General features: G+C 40.2%; 1 long non-coding RNA gene across 2 annotated transcripts; it reads left to right on the top strand.

Annotated features, from left to right (window-relative positions):
• The first annotated feature begins 590 nt into the window (after nt 1–590).
• Nucleotides 591–14,703, top strand: LOC145551781 (uncharacterized). Of its 2 annotated transcripts, none has more exons than XR_014087703.1 (4): nt 591–3,202; nt 3,306–3,394; nt 3,486–3,662; nt 13,889–14,703. It is a non-coding gene; the product is annotated as an uncharacterized LOC145551781 (long non-coding RNA). The 2 variants fall into 2 exon arrangements; XR_014087702.1 differs by having other exon boundaries at nt 591–3,227.
• Nucleotides 14,704–15,287: the final 584 nt, after the last annotated feature.

Below are 15,287 nucleotides of genomic sequence, written 5' to 3'. Positions count from 1 at the left end.
ATTGTTCCTTCTGGGAGTGAGACCCCTTCTGTGTGGGCGACCTTCCCTCTCTTTGTAACCATCCGTCCACACTTCTCTAGTCCGAATGACATCCCAATGTCAGTGCTGTAGATCCTGGTGGTGTGGATCAGTGAGTCGATGTCTCGCTCGCTCTTGGCGTACAGCTTGATGTCATCCATGTAGAGGAGGTGACTGATCGTGGCCCCATTCTTGAGTCGGTATCCGTAGCCAGTCTTGTTGATGATTTGGCTGAGAGGGTTCAGGCCTATGCAGAACAGCAGTGGGGACAGAGCATCTCCTTGGTATATACCACATTTGATCGACACTTGTGCAAGTGGTTTGCAGTTGGCTTCAAGGGTGGTTTTCCACAGCCCCATCGAGTTTGCAATGAAGGCTCTTAGAGTCCTATTGATGTTGTACATCTCTAAGCATTCAATGATCCAAGTGTGTGGCATTGAGTCATAGGCTTTCTTGTAATCAATCCAAGTTATATATATTATAGTTATATATATATATACACATTTATATACATTTATATACATTTATAATAATTATAATATATATGTGACAGACATGTATTTATCATTACTATTATTTTGTAGTATTACTATTTTTATTATTATTATTATTAGTAGTAGTAGTAGTAGTAGTAGTAGTAGTAGTAGTAGGGTAGTATTACTATTAGTCTCCCGCAAAAACTTGTGAGAAAGTTTGACAACTTTGCCGTTGGGCTTTAACGGTGTCCGTAGTTCCTCAGACAAGTGCGCTGAACAAGCGCGTGCTTGCTACGCTTGTGCTTTCTCAGTGCTCAAAACGAGCACGCGCGTATTTTGCCGCGTGGGCGGGGCGGAGCCGAGCGGCAAGAAGACGCCGGGGGAACCGTATATCTGATGGGGAAACGCGGATTGACGTAACACCGGCTCTTCACTTTTTCTCTTCTTTCCTGTCTTCTATTGGTTGAACTACGACGTCGTTTCTGTGTTTTGTACACTTCTGTGTGTTTTATGTGCGTGCTCGGCTGCGGGTTGCTACGTTTCTGTATTTATTTGTTTCTGTGTGTAATAGTTTTGTCTGTCTTCTGCCATTGTATGTTTCACCGCGCACTTCTGTCTGCCTGTCTGTATGTGTCTACGTTGTATTGAGGATGTGCTGAAGTGAATTGTGTTTTGTTACGTGTTATGTGTTTGTTTTTGTGTTGATGGATAATGTATGGGAATATGTTATGAAATGTTGTCAACCGTTTGGCTGGATGTTATGTTGCTTTATTTCTGTTAACTCATCCTCCTGTGGAACAGAGATTTCTTCTCTCCTTTGGTTACCGGTTTTGCTTCACAGCAGGGGGACTGACTGACCATTCGATTTGCATTTTGGGAGTTCTTCAGTTCTGTTAACACTGACGTTTGCAGCTCACTTTTTCAGTGTTTTTTGGTTTTAGTATGACTTACTTTTTGAAATTGTATATTATGTGGAATTGAAAAGTACGAAATAACATATTTGCAAATGTTTCTTCTTTCTCACCAAGGGACAACACACCATCTCAAGCCCTTCCGGCTTCAGATCTGGGCCGGAGCTGTGGAAAATATTTTTACTTGTTTTCTATAATTATGTCTCATTTACAATTACTTCATTTCCTAGGTTTTCTGACATTAGATGGAACACCCTCTGATCAGAATACAGCGGCAGAAATGTGAAGATGTGGATATTGTTTTTCTGCTTTACAGTGTTTTCAAAACTATTAAAGTCGGCAAATCTGGGGAGATGTGTGTTTGGGAATTGACATCTGTACAATTTGGGAAGTTCTAACTTTTGGGTTAACAAATGTTTTATTTAACATTTCCAAAAATATTACAGGTCGACTGCTGAGGATACGTTTCTGTTCCTGTTTGGGGAGAATCACACCTGAGTAATTTGCTCAGCTTGTGGTTCCTCCTGTGTTTTTTTTACAATGAGGTGTGAGTCTGCTTGAGTATGTGTGTGCACGTGGCCTCTGATGCGTTTTTAGAAAGCGCTATGTAAATATGATGTCACTTTAGTGAGTAGCTGTGTGCTATTTATTTCTTATTTTCAACTATTTTGGACACAGTAAATCTTTTTTCATAGATTTGCTTTTACTCCTGCTTTACACACAATTATTAATGTGTTAATGCTACATATTTTGGTATCACAATCTGGTTAAAACAGACTCATCAGCTTGCACAGTTAAATTAATGAAACGTCAGGAGCACCGACACTTCAGCCTTGGCTTACAGCAGATAAATTTAGTGATTGCGAGACTGTCTTAGCCGCTATGGTTTTTTCTTTTTTATTCCGTTTTCTTTTTTTTCTCTAACATACTAACTAACTACCACACTAACTTGCTACCTGAATTAATTGTTGTTTTATATGATACATGGGCACCTAATTGGACATGTTGAAATTTTTGCATAATGGGGACAGTTCTTCAAATTTGGCTTTCCATCTATAATTTGTTTTTCTTTTTGAAATAAGAAAAACACAGGGGGTTTATAAAGATAAGATCTTACTCATAGAACTTTGAAATTTGAAACATCTCAGTCTATTTTGAACATTAGACGGATAATTGGAAAAATGGTGGAACTTCTCACAATATTTTGTTTTTTCTGCAAATTATCAAACAGTAACATAGATTCAAAATTGTTTTCAAAATGATAGTTTTATTATATCAACAGGGGAGAAGGGAAAATAGACCCTAATTAAATTGGTCAATTTATAGATATGGTTAATTGTAAATTTGTTGATCAATAATTTGACTTTTTCATTCAACAGTGAATTTTTAAAAATTTAGGTAAAGAACTCTTATATTGTCTTCCTGCTTGACTAAAATACGGTGTCTGTCATGTAGAAGCTTCTTACTAAATTAAAATTGGTAATCTACAATTGAACAGCTTCAAACAACATCTATGTCATGTTTATTTACATTTAAAATAGTAGATGGAATTCTGCATCAGTGCTGACTCTTCAATTATGCATTTACAGTTGGGTGTAAATTATTAATTTTGAGGAAAACTTTGGTTAAAACTACTATTAAATTCATAATTATTTGACAAAGTGCAATTGAATCACAACTTTTAAAAAGTGTTAATACTAGGACATTCTAGATTTTGTTCAACTTCTTTAGAGAGTTTGTGAGAGGTAATTTTAAATTTTGTAGTTATCTGGCACAAGCGGAGTGAATGTCACCGAGGTACTGACATTTACTGATTCCAACAGTAGGTGTCAATATGTTCTTAATTCTGGCACATCTGATGGTGTATCGTTTAACACATTTCTATTTGATATTTTTGAAGTTCAGGATTTGAAGCGGTTGGCCATTTCTGCTATGACAGCAACAACAAATCCAGAAGCCACACGGGAGGTTGCATCACAAAATAAAAATGTAATTTTATTTATAATGGCTAAAGTAAGTAAAATATTGCATATATTTTTGTGGATTTTTTAAATTACTTTGTATTATTTTTCTCTGCCAGAGCTCCTGCCTGTGACTGATGGCAATCTTGGGGCTGGGTCTTTTGAGGCTCAGACACCATGGGATGACATGAATTTCAGGGATCTTTTTGAGTTCCACATCAGACCACTGCCAAAACAACGCCCATTTTCTGCTGGACTGCTCTATGAAAGCCAAAAGCCGTTCAACAATTATTAAGGTCAGTGAAGAAAGAACTGTTTTCCTGTTGTCATCTCAAGGCAAAGCGTTGCTTCCAAGACATGGCAACAGATCTGCATTCAGTGTTATCTTTCACACGTGGCTGAGAACGGAAGGGACTCGGGCGACAGCTGGGGGGTCTTCTACGGCCGGGAATCAGCAGGGAGTCGAGAACACACAAAGAACAATGCCCTCTGTCCGAAGCAAGGTGGGGGTGTGAGTCACTCATTGCTCTGTGGTGTTTCTGCATCCTGCTCTGTCGACATTAAAAGCTGACCTAGGTTCATCTAAGAGGACTGCATTCGATGTCCAGATGTTTCTGCACTCCAGAAATGACTGCTAGTCTGGATATCTTGTGATATGGCAGATAAAGGACTGGGGCATGTCAAGACTCTCAGCAGTGGTCCTGTTGTGTGTTCTCATGATTGATCCTGGATTTCTCACCTCTGGCTTCCGACCTAAGTGCCGGAAACCCGCTTCTGAGGTTTCCTTCAGTCTGCAGGTTGGAGACGAGAGGGATGCCAACAAAGCTTGGAAGTGGTGTACTAGTTCTTTTTAAATTTTTGTATTGTGTGATGCCGTTTTTTCTCTCCTTAATTTATGCATAGCACCCATGGTTTCCTGCCTTCACGTCCTGAACCCCTGTGGTTTGATGCTAACGTGTTAACGATGCCTCTTCTCCTGGTGTCAGACCTTTTATGATTCCTTCTATCTCTCCCCAATATCCTGATGTGCTTTTCCCGTTCCAGTCTGACAAGAATGGGAAAGGGAATAGCCGTTATAATTTCATGTTTTTTCTTAGTCATATCTGAATTGCATTATGTGCTTCGCTTCAATTACAAATTTTATTTGTAAATTTTATTTGGTTCATATCATAGTGGATATCATTCAGGGATAACTAAACTAAATTTGAAATTTAAATTTAACATGCTAAAGTGTACTGAGCGGTGTCTGTAGAACATACTGAGCTAATGGCACCAAGTTCTGTCTTACTTTCCTAAATTTTAAACCAAATTTAAGATTTTTGATTGAGGTGTGCAGATTGTAATGACATCTGGGACACCATGTTTGAATTACATCCAGCTGTGTTACATAATGCAGTAACAGCAGATTACGTCTACTTAACTTGTATGGGATTAGTATAACATTCTATGACAGAACATTTGTTCTGTTATAGAATAAAGAGGGAATTATGAAATAATAAAAATTTATAAATTGAATACACTAAACTTAAAATTACCTGTCATAATTTATATAAAACAGCATTCCTAAAATAGGGAGAGTGATCATTGCATTATTGCATTTCACTTCATATGGTTTAAGATAAGTTAACCAAGTCATACAGGAAGGTCTAAACTGAATATTTACATAATTTAATAAACTTGGTATCAATCTCCTCCCCAATATTGAAAATATATTGATAATTGATCATATAAAAGGGTAATTCATTATTCAATTAAATATTTCATAATTAGGTTTTCAAAAGAATAAATTGATCAAAGTTAAAAATGGTTGAAATTTTGGAATTTAAAACCATGATTATAATAGGATAAGTCATTTTTTGATATTTAGTGACATGGTTAACTTTATTTTTGTAAAACCAAAGTTTTACAAAAATAAAACTTTTGTAAAACAGTTTTAAAAAACTGTTTTACAAAACAGTAAAACAGTTTTGTTTTACTGTTTTGGCTGATCATTATTTAAGGTTTTAAAATGAAACAAAAATATGATTCAAATTAAATTGGTCCAAATTGGGGATTTAAAATGAACAATTATGGAACTGCTTCTAAAATGTAGTTACGTTTTGGATTCAACACGATGGGAAACATTAATTTCTTGTGTAAGCCTTATATAAAAAATAGGGTCAAAAGATTGACAAAATACATCTTTAAAGGAGCAGCTTTTTAAAGTGCTAAGTTTACTGATTTATAAAACAAAAGGAAAATTAGGAGGAGAGTTAATATAAGCAATGAAATTATAAATTGGAATGAAGTTTTAGACAAAATAAAACTAAAAGTTACTACAAAATCTCTCACTGATAATAAAATAAAATTTGATAAGAACAATGTATGATTTAAAACAAAGAATAATTAGAATATTAATAAATCAGTGTAAATAAAACAGTAATTCAAATTGGAAGGAATGACTTATTTTAAAATACATTAAGGATCTCTAGATAGGGTGACAGACTGTTCCAGTATGCCGACCAGCTGATGACCCCCAAGTGAACATCAAAGGATCACAACTTCGTGAAAAACTGGGAATCTTCAGGCCTGGCTGGAGGACGACCTCACACCCAGATGCTCATCAGGAATTCTGTCATCAAAGTTGAAAAAGAGGAAATGATCCCTTTGTTAAACTCAAATTGTGGGCACAATAATCCCCAAAGGTGAGCATAGCTCACTCAGGTCATGAGCCTGAGTTCAAAACTATAAGGAAAATGGGCTGCTGGAGACGAGAGGATCATCTTTGTTGTTTTTCCTATTACCAAGTTTTCATCTTTCATCTACAACTTGCCAACGAACTCATTTTACTTCAAGGAGCATCAAGGAACACAGAGACTGTCGGGGACCAGACAGTACAAAGTGCAGAACACAGGTGTTGAATTAAAAAAAGGTGGGTTTTTATTTACCCAAAATTATGAACAAAGGTTAACATAACAATTAAACAGGCATGCCAATAAAAAGTCAACATAAATTGCTAAACTCAAGATATAACTGACAAGACAACAAACTGACCTAACTGAAATGAGACATAAGGTGATTTAAATACTGGTTTAGCTAAACCATGTAGACACAATAGGGGAAAACAAAATGGCCGACACCTGACAACTAACAAACAATGAAATAAACCCAAAAACTACCCCCCCAGCGTGACATAGGTGGTTTAGTCCAATGAGGCCATCAGCAGTAGTTTAGGAACGTAAGCCCTTTGCCACACCTTTTGTCCACCAGGGAGGGGAGCCAAACACCAGGTAACTCAAAGAAAATTTTAATACAACATAATTGAATTTCGACCTTGCATTATTATGTGCGCACTCCATATAAACATTGGAAGGTGGAAGAAAATATAAAGAATACTTAAACTTACAAAACAAACTAAAGTGAAAAGCAACTTATGATGAGGTGTGGATCTTACCCTGTGTGGCTTGCCATCACACACCACCCCTCTTCAGGACTTCAGTCAGATAGTCAGCAGTGAGGTTCTCCTTTCCTGGTATGTGGCGCACAGTGAGCTGGAACGGTTGTAGGGCCAAGTACCAATGGGTAATTCGCCCATTTGTGTCCATCTTTTTAAGCCACTGTAGTGCTTTATGATCCGTCTCCAGGGTGAAGTCTCTTCCCAACAGGTAGTAACGGAGGGAGTCCAAAGCCCACTTGATGGCCAACATCTCTTTTTCCACCGTGGAATAGCGAACCTCCCGTGGAAACGGCTTCCGGCTGATGTATGCCACTGGACGACGGCCTCCCGTTGTTTCCTGAAGGAGAACAGCTCCCAGACCCTTATCTGAAGCGTCAGTCTGTAATATAAACTCCTCTTCAAAGTTAGGACTGTACAATACGGGTTGCTTACTTAGCGACTGCTGGATGTCATAAAATGCCGCCACTGCCTCCTCGGTCCACTGTATATGATTGGGAGAACGGGTTCCCGTCATATCTGTGAGCAGAACTGCCCTGCTGGAGAACTGGGGGATAAAACGACGGTAAAACCCAGCCATGCCCAGAAAAGATCTTAGTTGCTTCCTTGTTTGGGGCAGTGGGCATGATTCCAGCGCCTTCACTTTATTAATTTGTGGCCTGATGACCCCTTTTCCGATGACATGATCAAGGTATTCTGTCTCAGCAACAGCAAAGATGCATTTTGATGAGTTCAGAGTCAACCCCGCCGATTGAAGAGCACCCAGAACAAGGCGCAGATGTTCCTCCCAGGTGGTACTGTGAATGACAATATCATCCAAGTAAGCAGCAGCAAAATCAGAACAGTTGTGCAACACCTGATCCATTAGCCGTTGAAAAGTGGCTGGAGCTCCATGTAATCCAAATGGTAGGACTGTAAAATGGAACAGGCCCCATGGAGTCCTTAAGGCAGTGAACTCTCTGTACCGTTTAGTGAGGGGAACCTGCCAGTAGCCCTTACACAGATCCACTGTAGTCAAGTAGCTTGCTTTTCCCAGACTTCCGAGCAGGTCATCAATTCTGGGTGTTGGATAGGAGTCAAACAGAGATATAGAATTTAGGTATCTGAAACCTTGCAGTAGCACCTTGCCGTACTACAATGTCATGTTCCACCACACTTGTTCTTCCTGGATTCTGTTGAAACACTGCAGAGTTACATAGTTCCCTCACCTGTTGTTGCTCGTCACTGGGTAGATGGCCAAGATCCAAATCTAAAGAGGCAGAAGGTGGTAAATATTGCTCATCCACTTCATCCTCTTCAGCCACCCTCCATATGAGCAGCACATCTGCCTTATGTTCAACCCGTTGCACCCACTCTTAACAGGTTTATATGCAAAACCCTGCTGGGTCGCAACTGTCCTGGGGTGGATACTTCATATGTGGTTGGCCTGAGCTTCCTCATAACTTCATATGGCCCCTGCCACTTAGCCAACAGTTTGCTGTTATCACTGGGAAGAAGCACCAGCACTTTCTGTCCTGGATCAAATGAGCGGTGTCGAGCAACCTTATCATACCATGTCTTTTGTTGCTGCTTCACCTTCGACATGTGTGATTGGACCAGCTCGCTCATTTTCTCCAACCACTCCCTCATCTGAATAACATAAGACAAAATGTTATTGGGTCCTGCCACAGTCTTCTCCCTCTCCCAGATCTCTCTTAGCAGAGAGAGAGGGCCACGAACATCATAGCCACACAATAACTCAAAATGAGAGAAACCAGTGGAGGCCTGGGGTACTTCCCTATAGGCAACAAGAAGATACGGCAACCACTGATCCCAATCTGTACCTTGGTCATTGACAAACTTTCTGAGCATTTGTTTCAGAGTCTGGTTAAAGCGTTCTGTTAGCACATCAGTTTGAGGGTGGTATGGGGAAGTCCTCAGACTCCGGATGCCCAACAGTTGATACACTCGTTTCAATAGAGTAGACATAAAATTTGTTCCTTGATCTGTTAATATCTCTCGAGGAAACCCAACCCTTGCAAATAACTGCACCAGGCAAGATGCAACAGGTCTAGCCTTTATAGATTTTAAAGGGAACACTTCAGGGTATTTTGTTGCATAGTCTGTTACAACAAGCATGTAGCGATTACCCGCTGTACTCCTCTCCACAGGCCCTATGATGTCCATTCCCAGACGCTCAAAGGGGACACCGATGACTGGGAGGGGCTGGAGTGGAGCTCTGGGAGGAATTTTAGCAGAGGTCATCTGACACTCTGGACAACTCTTGCAAAACTGAGCTACATCTTTGCTTAGACCAGGCCAGTAAAATTGGTGTTTTATGCGAGCTGTGGTTTTGTGCTTACCCAGGTGGCCAGCCCAGGGAATCGAATGCCCCAAGGTGATGATGGCACTTCTCACCTGTTGGGGAACCACTAGCTGCAACACAGACCGCTGCTGATGATAGAGAATGTCATTTTGCAAGATGTACTCCTCACCCTTAAGGTCCAGTTCCACTCCAGGTTTCTTTAACTTTGTCATCTGAAAAAGAGGTGACAAAGACCGATCAGGTTTTTTGAGTTCACCAATATCACTGGGAGTATCAAACCCAAATGGTGGTAATGCTGGTTCAGTATCCATTGGTGCATCCACCGATGAAAATGTAAGTCTCCCCCGCCTCTTTTGTCTGCGGGTCTTCCGGGGTTTTACTGCAGTAGTTTCCAACTCCTCATTGAAAAACGGCAGGGCACTCAGCATGTCTGAGTGGGTGTTGGTTCGCTTAGCCTGGGCTCTGGTAACAGCTAGGTTACTCTCCTGACTCTGATCAGCCTCCAGCAGAGCAAACAGCACGGGAAAATCACACCCGAGCACAACAGAATAAGGCAAGCCGTTAACCACACCCAAATTCATTAGATACATTTGGCCTTAACCTTAATGTTTGTCAGCTGTTGGATAGCTTTTCTCATCTCCATGGACACAGCAGATTGAGATTGTGTCATATGTCCGAACATTAGGTGGAGCAAAATCTGCATGAACAAGCAACCGAGAACTCCCTGAATCCAGAAGGGCCATGAGTTCAATCCCTTCCACTTCAACTTGGCTCATTTTGATTGTCTCGTCTCCCTGCAGGTCTGTATCAACTTTAGCCCGAGGGCCAAAACACATTTGGACCATTTTAGTAGAATTTCTTGGGCACCTAGGTTTTGTATGGCCTTCTAATCCACAGAGATAACAGACAATTATCTTACCAGAGGTCTTTGAAAAGTTAGTGGAAGGATAATCCTGCAGCTCCGGGGCCTTACTAGCAGTTATGTTTGCCGCCTCCAGGTGGTGTTGAGGAGCCCTCCAGACGTCTCTTGATGTTTTCCACGTATTATGACTCCAGGCTTGTCCCTTCTTTCTGGCAGCCACAAAGACATCCGCTAGTTCAGCTGCTCTCATCGCTGATTCAAGATTATGCTCTCGGATCCAAACCTGGAGCTCAGGAGACAACATCCTCAGAAACTGCTCCAAGATTATAATTTCACTAATATCATGAACTGTTTTACCCCTCAGCTGAATCCATTTCCCATAGAGTTCCTTCAGCCTCACATAGGACTTTCATCTGGTTTGACCTCCAAAGACCTACATTTTTGTCTATAGGATTCAGGGTTAATATCATACTTTAACAGAATGGCAGATTTGACTTTATCATAATCTAATGAGTCATCAATGTTCATATGTACGTAGGCCCCTCTGGCTCTGCCAGTGAGCAAGGGTATCAGACGAAAGACCCAATCCGATTTCTGCCACCGATAAGCTGCAGCCATACGTTCAAATGTAACCAAAAAATGCTCAATATCATCATCTTCAGTTAACTTCTCCAATCTGCCCTCCATTTGTGGAGAGAACCGAATAGCAGATGAGATTGTTGGGCTGGGACTAGCTGATATTGCCTCAGCCTGGCCCTGCTGAGCAGAGGTAGATGGCTGATTATCAGACCCAGCTGCAGAAGGTTAAACTGATGTTGAAGGACTTTAAATCGCTGTTCTTGTCGTGCATTTACCCCACTCTGTTTGGCATCTTGGACATCCTGTTGCCCCATATGAGTCTGTAGCATAACCATAAGATCAGACAGAGTTGGCTCCATTTGCTGCTCCTCCATGCCTTCAGTGACCCCCGCAACTTCATTTTCCTCTCTTCACAGAGCTGCTGAACAGATCCCTTTTTCTTGTCACTCCTGCCACCATAATACATCCTCCTATGTTAAGAAGAAAGGGGGGACGAAAGATTCCAAAAAAGAAAAAAAAAAAGTTGAGGAAAAAAACAAAACCAACACCTGTGTCTAGTACTGCATCAAATCCCACTTCTGACACCAATTGTCAGGGACCAGACAGTACAAAGTGCAGAACACAGGTGTTGAATTCAAACAAGGTGAGTTTTTATTTACCCAAAATTATGAACAAAGGTTAACATAACAAGGCACGCCAATAAAAGAGGTCAACATAAATTACTAAACTCAAGACATAACTGACAAGACAACAAACTGACCTAACTGAAATGAGACATAAGGTGATTTAAATACTGGTTTAGCTAAACCATGTGGACACAATAGGGGAAAACGAAATGGCTGACAACTAACACAAACAATGAAATAAACCCAAAAACCACCCCCCCCCAGCATGACATAGGTGATTTAGTCCAATGAGGCCATCAGCAGTAGTTTAGGAACGTCAGCCCTTTGCCATGCCTTTTGTCCACCAGGGAGGGGAGCCAAACACCAGGTAACTCAAACAAAGAAAATAATATTAATACAACATAATTGAATTTCGACCTTGCATTATTAATATGTGTGCACTCCATATAAACATTGGAAGGTGGAAGAAAATACACTGCTCAAAAAAATAAAGGGAACACTCAAATAACACATCCTTATGGAGCCCTCCAGGGGACATGGGGAATTTTTTTTCTTTTGCGTTCCCTCACAATACTTTTGAGTCCCCTCGCAAAACTTTTGCGTTCCCTCGCAAAACCTTTTAGATCCCCTCGCAAAACCCCTCACAAAACTTTTGCGTTCCCTCGCAATACTTTTGCCTACCCTCGCAAAAGGTTTTGCGTTACCTCGCAAAACTTTAAGGCAGCTTTCCGGAAACAGACGACAATGGAGCAGACAGTACACTCGTGTGTGAGTTTTGTGGATTTTTATTTTGAAATTGGCCTTCAATATAAGGATATTCAGTTTCTGCTTGCCAAAAAGCACGGGTGTCACATCAGTGTGCGACATTTTAAAAGAATACTTAGTGCAAGAGGACACACTCGTCGCAACTATTATGCTGACTTGGCAAATCTGTTGGAATTCGTTAGGAGAGAACTTCAGTCTTCTGGACAGCTGCACGGATATCGTTGGATATGTTGCCAGCTAAATGCAGGCAACATGGACTTCGTGTGAGAAAGGAGGATGTCCGACTGATCATGAGAGAATTAGATCCAGCCGGAGTGTCCTCAAGGCAAGCCAAAAGTCTTCAAAGAAGAAACTACTTCTCAAAGGGTCCGAACTTCATTTGGCACATTGACTCTTATGATAAACTGAAGCCATTTGACTTTTGTATTAACGGAAGCATAGATGGATTTTCACGAAAGATTATCTGGCTCAATGTATACACCACAAATAGTGATCCCAAGTTGATAGGAGGATATTACACTGAAGCAGTGAAGCATTTGGGAGGGTGTCCGAGAGTTGTTAGAGGGAATCTAGGTACAGAAAATGTTTATGTCGGAGACTTCCAGCGATTCCTCATTCCCACTCAGCCCAATGACCCTCTTCAAAGTTACCTTGAAGGAGCAAGTACTGCAAATCAAAGGATTGAATATTGGTGGCGCTTTCTGCGTACGGAGTGTATGGAGTTCTGGCTGTCCCTGTTTGCTGACATCAGAGACAATGGATTCTTTGATGGGGGATTTCTGGACAAAAACATTCTACAGTTTTGCTGTATGGGACTCATACACCTGAGTTAATTGAATCAAATCTGAAAGGCAAGAACATTAAAATCAGCATTAATGTTATGTGGGCGAGGTGCCACTGGTTATTTGTTTCATTCACTATCTAGTATTCTGTTCGTACAAAACTTGAATGTCAGGCGCTATTTTGTGACATAGGTGCATACTTTCATCACATCAACTTTCTACTGAAAATGGAAATAATGCATGACGAGCGCACACCCATAAATAAATGTGATCTTTTTCTACAAAGAGGAGTAGATGTCTCTGTTTATTTGCGGTAAATTATGATATAATGAGAGACAGCGGTTATCTAGCTGTTGTTCTTTCATGGTCGCTGTTCACACTTCCGTGGTGCTGGAAATGCACCAGTTACTTTTTCTACCTTAAAATCATAACACGAAAGAGCAGGTAGAACGTTGAGATTTTACATTTTAACAGCAACAAGGGATAATTTTTGACAGCTGCATTTAAACCCCTATTAAAATTAAGATACAATTTAATTGGCTATAAGTTAATCAAAAGTGAACTATTTTTTAACTCGGTAGTTACTGTTTGAATAGGCATCAAGTTTCTAACTTCATCAAAAGTCAAATTATAAGATACCAAAGTAATTTTAAAAATCAATTTGTCTAAGAAATCTCACCAAAAAATTAATTTCTCTAACAACTGTAAATGCATGAATGACTAAACGGCAAGTCTGAAATTACCTAAATATTTAGCAATTATGAAAAAACAGAACACACGAACTGAATATAAAAAATAAAATGAGCAACGAATGCAAGATTATTCTATTTGCAGTGTTTCTAAGAAAACTATTTCTAATTTGTAGCCTACACATTTCACCTCTTCTCCTGGTGCAAGTTCTGCACAAAGCTTTGCAGACAGGGTAGTGTCTGTCATTGAGAGATTGTGATCCTCCACATCAAAGAATTGCTCTAATTACAATTAAATTAACCTCCAAAATGCAATAATCTTCCTCCAATCTTCCTCTTTTATGACTTCATTGCTGATTGCTACATTAAAAAAAAAGCACACCAAAAAAGGACTGACAATTAAGGACAATGACTATGCCTAATACTTTTTTTCCAGCTGAGGTTAACAGTGTACTCAATTTTTCTGTTTTATCTGTTACAGGATGAGTTGGATGACACAGCACAAGTATGGAACACACACCACATCAGGCCATCCAAAAACTTGCAAGCTCCCAGTGGTCGGCCCAATGTGATGTATGCTCTACCTGAACTGTACAGTACCACAGACTTCCTCACTCCTATTCAAGTTGAACATGTTAAACTGTGTAGAGATGCATGCACCTTACGGCAGACCATACCATGTAATTCAGCTGTAAATTACATTTGCAATGTTTTAATGGCAGAGTCTGGCCTGATGACGCCATCAGATCCATATGATTCTGTGAAACTGTACATGCTACTGAGAGATGCTATTAGAGCATTACTGTGAGTATTGACTGGAAAGGGCCTGCCATGTTAGGGTTCCAAATCTTAAACTAAGCTGGTTGTTTATCAGACATTACCATGCATTCTAACTGTTAAACTTGAAAATAAGAGTTTATTTTTTGCCTTTCAATTTTCTTTGCTTCTTAATGATTAGTTTGAAAACCACTAACATGCTTTTGGGGTGGATGTTCTGACTTGCATCGTTTCCTGTCATAACTAGACCATTTCTTCTTTTGTTTTTCCACAAGGAAATCTATTTAGTATTGCAACATAGACATCTTTCTAATGCTGTAATTTTGCACTTATCTAATGTATTAAAATTGAAGCAGGAAACTAAATGTTCCTATGACAACATTTCTCTGTTAAAGTCCTGATGTGTTGTATTTATTTTGCAAAATGCAAAAGCCAACATGCACAACAGTTAAATTATATTTCCCAGCTGTGGAAAAATCAAATTACTAAAAAGTCCTGCAAATACAGTTCATAATTTAAATAAAGCAATGGAAACAAAATCGCATCATTGTTTTTTCTGTAAAAATTTATTGTGAACATTCACAGTAAATCCAAACATGTATCAAAACTACAAATATTACTTCATTTTTAATAATAGCTTAATAAAACATTTTGGGCCCCTCCACTAAAGCAAAAAACACACAAAGGTCTCCAGATGTAACTATGACTCTCTTAAGGGAGTGCATAGAGCTTTGCTTAGTACCGCTACGGCCGTGGAACGGTGGAGTCACTAGCGCTTTCCTTTTGGGGGTCCTCGGCCACAAATGGGGGTAGCAGTTGGGCGCGCTGCCCCTTAGGTCGAGGAGCAGTAGTTACAGGGTTGTACCTCCGCGAGGTCCCGCTGGATATCGGCCAGACGCCGTAACTAAACCAACTGTCCCGGGTTGCGAGTCGAGTCTGACCGAGCCGACTCTGAATTCCCAACAAATCAATCGGAAGGAATCACCCGTATTTGTCCTTCCGCGGTTGAGGTGTCGCAGGCTACGGCCTTCGTCCCTTTAAGTACAGACATATAAGCGGTCGTGAGTTCCCCTTGGGGAACCACGCAAACTTCGGTCGCGCAT

The sequence above is a fragment of the Poecilia reticulata genome, chromosome 5, assembly GCF_904066995.2.
Source record: "Poecilia reticulata chromosome 5, P_reticulata-male-v2, whole genome shotgun sequence".
Lineage (NCBI taxonomy): Eukaryota > Metazoa > Chordata > Actinopteri > Cyprinodontiformes > Poeciliidae > Poecilia > Poecilia reticulata.
This window is presented reverse-complemented; position numbering and strand designations above follow the sequence as displayed.